At 41.7% G+C, this 15,097-nt stretch overlaps 1 pseudogene; it reads left to right on the top strand.

The window, feature by feature from the left end:
* The first annotated feature begins 13,265 nt into the window (after positions 1-13,265).
* Zfp622l1 (zinc finger protein 622 like 1) lies at positions 13,266-14,807 on the top strand (annotated as a pseudogene).
* Positions 14,808-15,097: the final 290 nt, after the last annotated feature.

Below are 15,097 nucleotides of genomic sequence, written 5' to 3'. Positions count from 1 at the left end.
GACGTCTCTCTTGTCTCTTTGATGATGATTTTGCTAGACCCAAAAGGACAAACAGTGTGTAACCACTTATAAGTGGATGTTAGGTGTAAAGGACCATCACACTATAATCCACAGACCCAGAGAGGCTAAGTGAAAAGGAGGGCTTAAGGGGTATGCAAGGATCTCCCTAGGAAGAGGGAATAGAATAGATTTCAAGGGAATGGATGGGAGTGAGTGGGGTTAGTAACAGGAAAGAACATGTGGGGCAGAGGGAGGGAGGAAATACTGGGAGAGAAGACTGGATTTGGAGTGCATTTTGGGGCTAGGTGGAAATCTAGTATAAAGGAAACTCCTTGGAATCTACGAGAGTAATCCTAGTACAGACTCCTAGTAATGGGGTACTGTAGCTGTAAAATTAGTAACTGTAAAATTATAAAAAAAAGCTGTCTTTTATGGCGCACTAGATCCAGCACCATGGTGCCCCAGGATATCTGTTGGATGTCTCCATCTCAGTCAGGAAAGTATCTCACCCGCTTTGCTCCATCTCATATCACATTGCTGATGGCTACTGTCTGAGCCTGGCAACAGTCTCTCTACCTGTCCAGTTCCCAAGGCAAGTTGCCACCATACCAGACATATACATCCCAATTCTGTGTCTCCAGTTGCCTACTCTCTTGAATTCAATTCAATCACCACATGAAAGAACACACAACACAATAACCTCTGATCCAATTGATAAGATATAATTGCCCACCTAGACATCCAAAGCCCTGTACACATCTATCCCTTAAGAATATTCATAACAACCTGTAATGTGCAGAGAGGAATCTTAACATCTGCCTCCATCTTCTCTTGGCTGCTTCTCTCTCTCCCACTCCAGTCTCCTCCTCCTCTCTAAAACTTTTCTCCCACCCATCCTTCCTTCTCGTCCAATGACAGGCCTTGTTGTATCTTGTGCCTGCCTTCACCTGCATAATGACATCATCCTATAGGGTACATGGAGCCTGAGCCGGCCATCTTCTTTAAAAGATTTTAATAGGTTCTCTTTGCTAATTCTTCTCTGAAGGAGCCAAAGGGGACCTCACAAGCAAGGTTGTGCTAGTTTCTAGTACCACTTCCATGGAAAGGAGCCAAGATAAGGCACTGAGAATTATCAACGATTTGAGGTCTTAGACTAGTTTGGGATGTCTTGTGCTAGAAAGTAAGGAAATACGAGAAGGGATGGGCACATGGGACAAGATCACAGAACAACTGCTTAAGTGGCTAGTCTCAGGAGTTTCCCGTGGTGACTCATTGGAATCCTCAGATTGCCAAAGTCATGAAATACAATTAAAAAAGGAGGTATCCTTAGTTACAGATAATTGAATGTATGGCCCATGCTTAGATCATGAATTTTAAAAACATAGTTAGCAAGGATGTCTTTGTAGACAAGGAAATCTGAGCTCAGATTCTCAATAAGGCAATATCACATCTGTACTAAATTTCCTGGTTGTAATAACAATGCTGTTTTTTTTCTGGCCTGAAAAGGTATTTCCATATAAACGTGTAAAGAAAAATTACAGAAGTGAATTTTAAACTTATTTTCTCTGAGTATGTATTAATGTAATGCCAATGAAAGGCAAAGGTGTCTGTCTGAATATACCAGGAATGTCCAGCTGTAATCGGTATATACTTATCAAAGTGTAGCCACTTAAAAAGAGAAGCAAGAATCAATGGAGTTTCCTAATTGTCTTCAGTATGTTAATGTGCTTGTATTCTTTAGACTCTTTCCTCTTAAGAGAAAAGATTGTACTTATCTCTTACAGGGGTCAATGAAACCAATAGGAGCATTTATGTGTGGTTCAGTTTGTTTATTTTCATTATTTGCTTTTCTGTAGATGAGTGTCATGGGAAACATATTGCAGGACTCTAAAAAAAAAAGGAAAACAAAGTAATATCAACAAATTCAGGTGACTAAATTTATGAAAAACATAGAAGAAATTGTAGGTAGAACATAGATAATTTAATTTTTGTTGTCTACAGTGGGATGATATTTCATTCCCTGGTCTTGCTATCTTAGCAGAGGACTAAATACAATGGGTGGCTATGAGGAAGCAGCTGTGAGCCTTCATATCCCACTTCACTTGCCAACATTTTTATGACCAAACAGATGTGCATGCGAATCACACCTGCTCACCCTCCAGAAGCCGTGCTTCAATCAAACACTTGGAAATAACTTCTGCCTTGAAGATAGAAAATGTCCTAAAGAATCCTGAAGGCCGGACAATGAAGGTGTCGGCAGCTCCCGACCAAGGGCACATTTGAGACATATGGTCACATTTTCATAGTTTCATGGGACTCCAGGGAGCACTGGATAACCAATCAATGAAAACCTATTAGATGGGAAAATAAGGCCAGAGAATGTGCAGCAAACAATGAGAGGCAGCTTGCCCTGCAGATGCTGTTCAGAAAAGTCGAGAATGCCAATAGCCTTATTGATATCCTAACTGCAGGCATCCTGCATTTTGAAAGTCAAAGTTGCATTCAGAGAAGATGAAAGATACTGCACTTGCTGTTTTGATTCCTCCTAAAGTACTTTGGTTTGGTTTATGCAATATATCACAACTTAGAAGAGAAGACTGATACTCTTTCTATAATAGTATAGTAATCGAGAGAGACTTGCTTCATTTTGTAACCCACATCCCCCCAAAGTCACCTAGTGTGCTAAAAGATTCTTAAGACTTCTAAAAAAGTACATTTACTGAGTGATGGGTGTAGCATCAGCTGTGCTGTGCCAGGCCCTAAGACTTTTCTTCTCTCACGTAATGGCCTCTTGCTATTTCTTCCTGGTTATTTGGTTCTGGCTGGAATTTGCCGAGGTATGCTCGAAAACAGCACAATTATTTCTCACTGCATTCTTTGCAGACATGTGATGATTTGTTGTTTTTGACAGCAACCCAACTATCCCTGTTGCACTTGCCTTTTATAAACACAAAGCCAAACTTATGGTGGTCCTTCAGTCTCCCAGCTGACGATCTTTCTGCTGGTCCCAATCCTGTGCTGTTAAGATCTTCCCGACGTTTATATTCAGTTTCGATTTCCTAGTAAAGTCTTTGCTACACACATATGTTTTGATCTTTAAATTTTTATGAATGTATAGAACACATAAGAAAGCTAAACAAACACATTATAAGCTTGAATATTCTGAAGAATGTCATATAAATATACCCAGAAAATGGAATACAGACAGAAAATGGCATACTACTCTGATCCCTTTGCGTTTTACTCACACCTTCTGTTAATAATCACAGTCCTAATTTTCAAAAGATTCTCTCAATTTTATCTACTTTTGAATATTTCTCTCTAGTTTTTTTTTAAATTTCTATGCTACAGAGCATTCCATAGAACTGCTTCTTCTACCCTAAGGATGGGACTTAATTCTTTTTTTTTTTTTATGAACTTGAGTATTTCTTATATACATTTTGAGTGTTATTCCCTTTCCTGGTTTCCGGGCAAACATCCCCCTAATCCCTCCCCCCTCCCCTTCCTTATGGGTGTTCCCCTCCCCATCCTCCCCCCATTGCCGCCCTCCCCCCACCAGTCTAGTTCACTGGGGGTTCAGTCTTAGCAGGACCCAGGGCTTCCCCTTCCACTGGTGCTCTTACTAGGATATTCATTGCTACCTATGAGGTCAGAGTCCAGGGTCAGTCCATGTATAGTATTTAGGTAGTGGCTTAGTCCCTGGAAGCTCTGGTTGCTTGGCATTGTTGTACATATGGGGTCTCAAGCCCCTTCAAGCTCTTCCAGTTCTTTCTCTGATTCCTTCAACGGGGTCCTATTCTCAGTTCAGTGGTTTGCTGCTGGCATTCGCCTCTGTGTTTGCTGTATTCTGGCTGTGTCTCTCAGGAGAGATCTACATCCGGTTCCTGTCGGCCTGCCCTTCTTTGCTTCATCCATCTTGTCTAATTGGGTGGCTGTATATGCATGGGCCACATGTGGGGCAGGCTCTGAATGGGTGTTCCTTCAGTCTCTGATTTAATCTTTGCCTCTCTATTCCCTGCCAAGGGTATTCTTGTTCCCCTTTTAAAGAAGGAGTGAAGCATTCATATTTTGATCATCCGTCTTGAGTTTCATTTGTTCTAGGCATCTAGGGTAATTCAAGCATTTGGGCTAATAGCCACTTATCAATGAGTGCATACCATGTGTGTTTTTCTGTGATTGGGTTACCTCACTCAGGATGATAGTTTCCAGTTCCAACCATTTGCCTACGAATTTCATAAAGTCATTGTTTTTGATAGCTGAATAATATTCCATTGTGTAGATGTACCACATTTTCTGTATCCATTCCTCTATTGAAGGGCATCTGGGTTCTTTCCAGCTTCTGGCTATTATAAATAAGGCTGCGATGAACATAGTGGAGCATGTGTCTTTTTTTATATGTTGGGGCATCTTTTGGGTATAGCTGGATCCTCAGGCAGTTCAATGTCCAATTTTCTGAGGAACCTCCAGACTGATTTCCAGAATGGTTGTACCAGTCTGCAATCCCACCAACAATGGAGGAGTGTTCCTCTTTCTCCGCATCCTCGCCAGCATCTGCTGTCATCTGAGTTTTTGATCTTAACCATTCTCACTGGTGTGAGGTGAAATCTAAGGGGTTGTTTTGATTTGCATTTCCCTTATGACTAAAGATGTTGAACATTTCTTTAGGTGTTTCTCAGCCATTCGGCATTCCTCAGCTGTGAATTCTTTGTTTAGCTCTGAACCCCATTTTTTAATAGGGTTATTTGTTTCCCTGCGGTCTAACTTCTTGAGTTCTTTGTATATTTTGGATATAAGGCCTCTATCTGTTGTAGGATTGGTAAAGATTTTTCCCAATCTGTTGGTTGCTGTTTTGTCCTAACCACAGTGTCCTTTGCCTTACAGAAGCTTTGCAGTTTTATTAGATCCCATTTGTCGATTCTTGATCTTAGAGCATAAGCCATTGGTGTTCTGTTCAGGAAATTTTTTCCAGTGCCCATGTGTTCCAGATGCTTCCCTAGTTTTTCTTCTATTAGTTTGAGTGTATCTGGTTTGATGTGGAGGTCCTTGATCCACTTGGACTTAAGCTTTGTACAGGGTGATAAGCATGGATCGATCTGCATTCTTCTACATGTTGCCCTCCAGTTGAACCAGCACCATTTGCTGAAAATGCTGTCTTTTTTCCATTGGATGGTTTTGGCTCCTTTGTCAAAAATCAAGTGACCATAGGTGTGTGAGTTCATTTCTGGGTCTTCAATTCTGTTCCATTGGTCTATCTGTCTGTCTCTGTACCAATACCATGCAGTTTTTATCACTATTGCTCTGAAATACTGCTTGAGTTCAGGGATAGTGATTCCCCCTGAAGTCCTTTTATTGTTGAGGATAGTTTTAGCTATCCTGGGTTTTTTGTTATTCCAGATGAATTTACAAATTGTTCTGTCTAGCTCTTTGAAGAATTGAATTGGTATTTTGATGGGAATTGCATTGAATCTGTAGATCGCTTTTGTTAAAATGGCCATTTTTACTATATTAATCCTGCCAATCCATAAGCATGGGAGATCTTTCCATCTTCTGAGGACTTCTTCAATTTCTTTCTTCAGAGTCTTGAAGTTCTTATTGTACAAATCTTTTACTTGCTTGGTTAAAGTCACACCGAGGTACTTTATATTATTTGGGTCTATTATGAAGGGTGTCGTTTCCCTAATTTCTTTCTCGGCTTGTTTCTCTTTTGTGTAGAGGAAGGCTACTGATTTATTTGAGTTAATTTTATACCCAGCCACTTTGCTGAAGTTGTTTATCAGCTTTAGTAGTTCTCTGGTGGAACTTTTGGGATCACTTAAATATACTATCATATCATCTGCAAATAGTGATATTTTGACTTCTTCTTTTCTGATCTGTATACCCTTGACCTCCTTTTGTTGTCTGATTGCTCTGGCTAGAACTTCAAGAACTATATTGAATAAGTAGGGAGAGAGTGGGCAGCCTTGTCTAGTCCCTGATTTTAGTGGGATTGCTTCAAGTTTCTCTCCATTTAGTTTAATGTTAGCAACTGGTTTGCTGTATATGGCTTTTATTATGTTTAGGTATGGGCCTTGAATTCCTATTCTTTCCAGGACTTTTATCATGAAGGGGTGTTGAATTTTGTCAAATGCTTTCTCAGCATCTAATGAAATGATCATGTGGTTCTGTTCTTTCAGTTTGTTTATATAATGGATCACGTTGATGGTTTTCCGTATATTAATCCATCCCTGCATGCCTGGGATGAAGCCTACTTGATCATGGTGGATGATTGTTTTGATGTGCTCTTGGATTCAGTTTGCCAGAATTTTATTGAGTATTTTTGTGTCGATATTCATAAGGGAAATTGGTCTGAAGTTCTCTTTCTTTGTTGTGTCTTTGTGTGGTTTAGGTATAAGAGTAATTGTGGCTTCGTAGAAGGAATTCGGTAGTGCTCCATCTGTTTCAATTTTGTGGAATAGTTTGGATAATATTGGTAGGAGGTCTTCTATGAAGGTCTGATAGAATTCTGCACTAAACCCATCTGGACCTGGGCTCTTTTTGGTTGGGAGACCTTTAATGACTGCTTCCATTTCCTTAGGAGTTTTGGCGTTGTTTAACTGGTTTATCTGTTCCTTATTTAACTTCGGTACCTGGTATCTGTCTAGGAAATTGTCCATTTCCTGAAGATTTTCAAGTTTTGTTGAATATAGGTTTTTATAGTAAGATCTGATGATTTTTTGAATGTCCTCTGAATCTGTAGTTATGTCTCCCTTTTCATTTCTGATTTTGTTAATTTGGACACACTCTCTGTGTCCTCTCGTTAGTCTGGCTAAGGGTTTATCTATCTTGTTGATTTTCTCAAAGAACCAACTTTTGGTTCTGTTGATTCTTTCTATGGTCCTTTTTGTTTCTACTTGGTTGATTTCAGCTCTGAGTTTGATTATTTCCTGCCTTCTACTCCTCCTGGATGTATTTGCTTCTTTTTTTCTAGAGCTTTTAGGTGTGCTGTGGAGTTGCTGACATATGCTCTTTCCTGTTCTTTCTGCAGGCACTCAGCGCTATGAGTTTTCCTCTTAGCACAGCTTTCATTGTGTCCCATAAGTTTGGGTATGTTGTACCTTCATTTTCATTAAATTCTAAAAAGTCTTTAATTTCTTTCTTTATTTCTTCCTTGACCAGGTTATCATTGAGGAGAACATTGCTCAACTTCCACGTATATGTGGGCATTCTTCCCTTATTTTTATTGAAGACCAGCTTTATCCCGTGGTGGTCTGATAGCACGCATGGGATTATTTCTATCTTTCTGTACCTGTTGAGGCCCGTTTTTTGACCAATTATATGATCAATTTTGGAGAAAGTACCATGAGGAGCTGAGAAGAAGGTATATCCTTTTGCTTTAGGATAGAATGTTCTATAAATATCTGTTAAGTCCATTTGGCTCATGACTTTTCTTAGTCTGTCTACGACTCTGTTTAATTTCTGTTTCCATGATCTGTCCATTGATGAGAGTGGGGTGTTGAAATCTTCTAGTATTATTGTGTGAGGTGCAATGTGTGTTTTGAGCTTTAGTAAGGTTTCTTTTACGTATGTAGGTGCCCTTGTATTTGGGGCATAGATATTTAGGATTGAGAGTTCATCTTGGTGGATTTTTCCTTTGATGAATATGAAGTGTCCTTCCTTATCTTTTTTGATGACTTTTAGTTGAAAATTGATTTTATTTGATATTAGAATGGCTACTCCAGCTTGTTTCTCCTGACCATTTGCTTGGAAAGTTGTTTTCCAGCCTTTCACTCTGAGGTAGTGTCTGTCTTTGTCTCTGAGGTGTGTTTCCTGTAGGCAGCAGAATGTAGGGTCCTCGTTGTGTATCCAGTTTGTTAATCTATGTCTTTTTATTGGGGAGTTGAGGCCATTGATGTTGAGAGGTATTAAGGAATAGTGATTATTGCTTCCTGTTATATTCAAATTTGGATATGAGGTTATGTTTGTGTGCTTTTCTTCTCTTTGTTTTGTTGCCAAGACGATTAGTTTCTTGCTTCTTCTAGGGTATAGCTTGCCTCCTTATGTTGGGCTTTACCATTTATTATCCTTTGTAGTGCTGGACTTGTAGAAAGATATTGTGAAATTTGGTTTTGTCATGGAATATCTTGGTTTCTCCATCTATGTTAATTGAGAGTTTTGCAGGATACAGTAACCTGTGCTGGCATTTGTGTTCCCTTAGGGTCTGTATGACATCTGTCCAGGATCTTCTGGCTTTCATAGTTTCTGGCAAAAAGTCTGGTGTGATTCTGATAGGTCTGCCTTTATATGTTACTTGACCCTTTTCCCTTACTGCTTTTAATATTCTTTCTTTATTTTGTGCGTTTGGTGTTTTGACTATTATGCGATGGGAGGAGTTTCTTTTCTGGTCCAATCTATTTGGAGTTCTGTAGGCTCCTTCTATGCCTATGGGTATCGCTTTTTTTAGGTAAGGGAAGTTTTCTTCTATGATTTTGTTGAAGCTATTTACTGGTCCTTTGAGCTGGGAGTCTTCACTCTCTTCTATACCTATTATCCTTAGGTTTGATCTTCTCATTGAGTCCTGGATTTCCTGTATGTTTTGGACCAGTAGCTTTTCCTGCTTTACATTATCTTTGACAGTTGAGTCAATGATTTCTGTGGAATCTTCTGCTCCTCTTCCATCTCTTGTATTCTGTTGGTGAAGCTTGTATCTACAGCTCCTTGTCTTTTCTTTTGGTTTTCTATATCCAGGGTTGTTTCCATGTGTTCTTTCTTGATTGCTTCTATTTCCATTTTTAATTCCTTCAACTGTTTGATTGTGTTTTCGTTGAATTCTTTCAGGGATTTTTGTGACTCCTCTCTATGGGCTTCTGCTTGTTTATTTATGTTTTCCTGGAATTCTTTCAGGGATTTTTGCGATTCCTCTCTGTAGGCTTCTACTTGTTCTCTAAGGGAGTTCTTCCCGTCTTTCTTGAAGTCCTCCAGCATCATGATCAAATATGATTTTGAAATTAGATCTCGCTTTTCTGGTGTGTTTGGATATTCCATGTTTGCTTTGGTGGGAGAATTGGGCTCCGATGATGCCATGTAGTCTTGGTTTCTGTTGCTTGCGTTCCTGTGCTTGCCTCTCGCCATCAGATTATCTCTAGTGTTACTTTGTTCTGCTATTTCTGACAGTGGCTAGACTGTCCTATAAGCTTGTGTGTCAGGAGTGCTGTAGACCTGTTTTCCTGTTTTCTTTCAGCCAGTTATGGGGACAGAGTGTTCTGCTTTCAGGCATGTAGTTTTTCCTATCTACAGGTCCTCATCTGTTCCTGTGGGTCTGTGTCTTGAGTTCACCAGGCAGGTCTCTTGCAGCAGAAAAGTTGGTCTTACCTGTGGTCCTGAGGATCAGTTTTGCTCGTGGGGTGTTGTTTATGAGCTCTCCACGGCGGCAGCAACCAGGAAGATCTTTGCCCCCCTTTCTGGGAGCTTCTGTGCACCAGGGTTCCAGATGGCGTTTGGTGTTTTTCTCTGGTGTCAGAGATGTGTGCAGAGTGCAGTCTCTTCTGGTTTCCCAGGCATGTCTGCCTCTCTGAAGGTTTAGCTCTCCCTCCCACGGGATTTGGGTGCAGAGAACTGTTTATCTGGTCAGTCCCTTCAGGTTCTGGCGGTGTCTCAGATGCAGTGGATCTGGTCCTCCTGGGCCTTCCTCTATGGGGACCCAGAGGCCGTATACAGTTTCCTCTTGGGCCAGGGATGTGAGTAGGGGTGGGCAGTGTTGGTGGTCTCTTCTGCTCTGCAGCCTCAGGAGTGCCCACCTGACCAGGCGGTGAGGTCTCTCTCCCACGGGGTTTGGGAGCAGAGAGCTGCTGCAGGCAGGGATCCGCTGGTTTGGGACTCCCCCCTCTAAATACCGGAAGTTCCGGGACTTAATTCTTAAGCTCTTACATATAGAACTGTTACACTTAGCTTTATAAATGCTTTGGATGATATGCCATTCTGTTGGGTATATGTCCACAAAGAGAATCACTAGATAGACTAGATAGCTATTTTTGATTGTAGAATCGTAGGAAAGTACATGTCTAAACTGTCTCTTAGAAAGGTCTTTTTTTTTTTTTTTTTTTTTGGTTTTTTTTTTCGGAGCTGGGGACCGAACTCAGGGCCTTGCGCTTCCTAGGCAAGCGCTCTACCACTGAGCTAAATCCCCAACCCAGAAAGGTCTTTCTTAATATCAAGGAAATAATCCCATTGACAATAGCCTTGAACCCACCCCCATACACAGCCCTTGGAATAAACATAGCCAAGATAACAAGAGAGCTCCACAATGAATTGTTTACAACCAAAGGAAGAAATTGAGGAAGACAGCAGAACTATGACTTATCCAATGCTTTTGGATGAAAAGAATTGATTGTAAAAATGATCAAAAGTAATCTACAGATTTAATAGAATTCCAATCAAAATGGTAACTATATTCTTCACAGAAATGGAAAAACTAATCTTCAATTCACATGGTGTCTTAGAGTCATTCTATTGCTCTAGTTCTTCAGCAGAATAATAGTATTTGGTTTCCCCTAGGCCCATAACCTATCAGTTCTTTGCCACTTTATCAGTGTCAGGTATGGACTACATCTCATGGAGTGATCTCTGAATCCAATCAGAAAATGGTTGTGATTTCCCATAACACTGGTGGCACCACTGTATCAGTATACTTTCAGGAGGGTCACTGCTATGTCTTGCAGGGATTGTAGCTGGGAGATATTTGTGATTGAAATCTGGGATGATGATACCTAGAGTAGTTCTTTTATCATTTAGGATTGATGTTAGCAATCCAGGATTTTCTATTTCTATATGAAGTTGAATGTTTATTTTTCAATTTTTGTGAAGAATTGTGTTGGGATTTTGATGGTGATTGCACTGAACCTTAAGATTGCTTTTGGTAGAATGGCTATTTTTTTTTTTTTTTACAATATTAACTTATATCAAGTCAGTGGATGGCAAAAGAGATTGAAATGTGCCAGGAGAAAACGGGTCTTGGGAAAGAGCTAGAGGGATCATATCTACACCAAGAGGTGGAGTCTCTAGGTCATGGAGATGTTGTGGGAGGAAAGGTTCCTGCAAGCAGGTTGCTGTAGGACAAAGAGCAAGTCTGGAGAGATGGGGATGTTAGGGCTTAGGGGACACTGAGTCTGCACCAAAAAGGTGGAATCTTCAGTAAAGAAGGTAGAAGGAGGGGGCTCCTGCCTGCAAGGGCCACTACAGATATAACAGTATGTCTGGACCACAAAAGCTCCATTTTGCAGAGGAGATGGTTAATACAGAGACTCCTATCTGGTCAAAGTTCTGAGAAGAAGTGGCTGTTGAATGCTCAGCCATAAGTGGGATACCATCTAGTACCTAAGGCCCAAGGAACATCATATAAAAAGGGACAGAAAGAGTATATGATCTGGAGATTGGGGAGGAATGCAATCTTAAACACATAGCCACAATGCTGATCTGCTCAAGATTAAGCCATCAAACTTTCCATCATGGATGCAGGAAGTACCCACGAAGCTCTATCTCTTCCTGGGGCCTCTATTGACTGTTAATTGTTTCTGTGAGTGTGGGTGACATTTTCTTTGATAGTGTGGCCACCCCAGGATGAGTTGAGAAGAAGGGGTTCAGAGGGAAAAGAGTGGGGGCAACAGAGATTAATGCGAGGCAAATGTAAGCACAATATATTGTGTGCATATATGAAATTGCCAAAAATTAAAAAAGGCTATAACTGCTACAAAAGATGGAAGATCTTTATCATAGCATTGAATGAAGAGATTAAGGGTGATGAAATAATTTAGATGAGGACTAATACTATTTGAACTAATGATTTCAGTGAGCTGGAAATAAAGATGAATCTGAAAGCTATTTATGAGTCAAAGTAATTTGAACTTGATGCTTTAAGTAGACTCTGGGGGAAGACCAGGATAACTTATCAAGCATCTGAATGGATATTGGTACAATGCTTCAATATTAACCAAGCAGTAGTGAATATTGGTACAATATTAAGCATACTAATACCTAACACATGGTAATTTTTATAATAGACATGAGTTATATTACATTTAGTTAATGCTTTGTTACAATTTATAACAAAGATAGCAGGAGATGGAATCTGGGGGCTGCAATTGTGGCTCAGTGGTTAAGCACATATTGATATTTCAGGGAATGTTGAGTTCAGGTCCCCACATCAAGTGATTCACAGCTGCCTGACTTCAGCCTTAGGGGGTTTGATGCTATCTGCTAGCCTCCATGGATACCCGCACCCACATGTACATAACCCCCCTGCCCCATATTTGCACAACCATTCAACTGATCAATTAATAAATGTGTACATAAAACTGGGATTATATTTATCTTATTTATCAGCTTCTACCTAGGCCTAACCATTCCCAACATGCTGTTTTTGATCTAAAATAGAGATACTAGCATGCTTAACTCTTACCACAAATATATTCCAAGGCTCCCCAACAAACCTGCCCGCCATAATCTTTAATTGATGAGTATCCCCCATTGGATTTAAGGGCCTCAAAGTTTATGCCAAGATAAAGTGTATGCTGATAAGATTCTGCTACATGTTCTTGGTTTCTAAGATATAAACCTCCAATTGCCTTGGGAACAAAGCTGTGCAGAGCACAGTATGAAAACCTACAACCTCAGTTTTGCAGCGTGGAGATTATTGTTATCCACCATCTATCTGTACCTATATCTGTATAGGAGACAGAAAGACCTAGGGCCACACCAGCTTCCGCACCAGTCAGTTTCCATACCTACAGAGTACCACATGTATTCTGTAGAAGCCATGATTTTTCATCCTGCTAGGGGTGTGTGTGTGTGTGTGTGTGTGTGTGTGTGTGTGTGTGTGTGTGTGTGTATTCAGAGAAAACAAGAAAGACCAGGTTTCCCTCTGTCTTTGTCCCTTGTTTTCAGATATGCAGACACTGCAGCATAGGCTGTGGAAAATTTTTGAGGATGAAAATATTGAACACAAGGCAGACTTCTTCATAAGTGAAATCAGGATTGCAAAGAGAAACTTTTATAGAGTGCTTTCTATCAGACAACTGGCTTCCAAGCAGTCCACTCCTATCATGGCCTGTCAGTTTCCTCTACACTACACTACACTAGCCAATGTTTTTACGCAGTACCACACCAAAATAAAAATATGGTAGCAGAGCCAACTAATGTTATTGTGAAATAATATTCACTACCTATTCACGTGGATAATAAGACATACACTGGACTAGAAGACTGATCAAGAGTAGAAGGTCCTCGGCTAGGTCGTCTCTTCCTTCCGGCCCGACAATGGCGACGTACACCTGCATCACCTGCCGGGTGGCGTTCCGCGATGCGGAGATGCAGCGGGCTCACTACAAGACCGACTGGCACCGCTACAACCTGCGGCACAAGGTGGCTAATATGGCCCCGGTGACCGCCGAAGGCTTCCAGGAGCGGGTGCGAGCGCAGCGGGCGGTGGCGGAGGAGGAGAGCAAGGGCACGGCCACCGTGTGCAGCAAGAAGTTCGCCACGTTCAACGCCTACGAGAACTACCTTAAGTCCCGGCTGCACGTGGAGCTGGAGAAGAAGACGGTGCAGGCCGTGAGCCGCCAAGTGGAGATGATGAACGAGAAGAACTTGGAGAAGGGACTGGGCGTGGACAGTGTGAACAAGGATGCCATGAACGCCGCCATCCAGCAGGCCATCAAGGCCCAGCCTTCCACGTCTCCCAAGAAAGCGCCCTTCATGCCCACGGACGAATCCAGGAGGGTGGCGGGCGCGGTCCGACGGGGCACCCGGGAGCAAGACCCGACGGAGAAGCCGCCCTGGCTCCAGTGGTTCGAACAGCAGGAGAAGAAGCTGGCGAAGCAGCAGTGGGAGGAGAGTGAGGAAGAGGGAGAGGAAGACGACGAAGATTGGGAAGATATTGATTCCGATGATGGATTGGAATGTGAGAACCCTGGAGTGGAGGAAGAGGATGCAGAAGATGCAGAGGCTGAGGAGAGCCCACCCCTAGGTGCCATCCCAATAACAGACTGCTTATTTTGTTCCCATCATTCAAGCTCCCTTGTGAAGAATGTGGCTCATATGACTAAAGTCCACAGCTTTTTTATTCCTGATATAGAGTATCTTTCAGATTTGAAAGGATTAATTAAATATTTGGGAGAGAAAGTTGGTGCTGGCAAAATCTGCTTGTGGTGCAATGAGAAAGGGAAGTCCTTCTATTCCACAGAAGCTGTGCAGGCACACATGAATGACAAAAGCCACTGTAAGCTCTTTACAGATGGTGATGCTGTGCTGGAGTTTGCAGACTTCTATGATTTTAGGAGTAGCTACCCAGATTACAAGGAGGGGCAGGATCCTGCTGAGATTGAAGACTTGTCCTTGGAATGTGATGATGAAACCATGGAGCTGATAATTCCCTCTGGTGCCAGGGTGGGTCATCGCTCCTTGATGAGATACTACAAACAACGATTTGGCTTGCCAAGAGCTGTGACAGTTGCTAGAAATCAAAAGGCTGTGGGCAGGGTCCTCCAGCAGTACCGAGCCCTGGGGTGGACGGGCAGCACAGGAGCAGCTCTCATGCGTGAACGGGATATGCAGTATGTACAGAGGTGAAGTCGAAATGGATGCTGAAGACCGGGATGAAGAACAATGCCACCAAGCAGATGCACTTTAGGGCCCAAGTGAGATTCTGAGAGGCTGAGGCTGAGAGATGTATCTCTGGCTGCATTCCCTCCTTGTCTGAGGACCAGTGAAGCCAGATTGCCGAATGGTTCTTTTGCTGCTACTTCATTTGTTCTGATCTAATAAAGTCAAGATCATAAAAAAAAGACATACACTGATTTACTGATCTTTTCTGATGCACAAAAGGACTTGAGATATATTAACTAGCACTCAACTAAATTCTCACTTCCTTGCCCATACTCCCTGGTTACCAGGCTGCAGAAAACTATCATACAAGGCTACTTTGGCCTTTCAAACACAGATGAAAAGGGTATCTTTATAAAACAACCCAGGACGGATCCAAGTGTCTAGTTCTTGTTGTTTTGTGAGGCCCAAGGAAACTGAGGGGAAAAAAGTGTTTTAGGACTCCAAGGTCTCTTGATGGAACATT

Source organism: Rattus norvegicus, chromosome 9 (genome assembly GCF_021556685.1).
Source record: "Rattus norvegicus strain SHRSP/BbbUtx chromosome 9, alternate assembly SHRSP_T2T, whole genome shotgun sequence".
Taxonomy (NCBI): domain Eukaryota; kingdom Metazoa; phylum Chordata; class Mammalia; order Rodentia; family Muridae; genus Rattus; species Rattus norvegicus.
The sequence above is the reverse complement of the archived record's forward strand: the minus strand, read 5'-3'. Positions and strand labels throughout refer to the sequence as shown.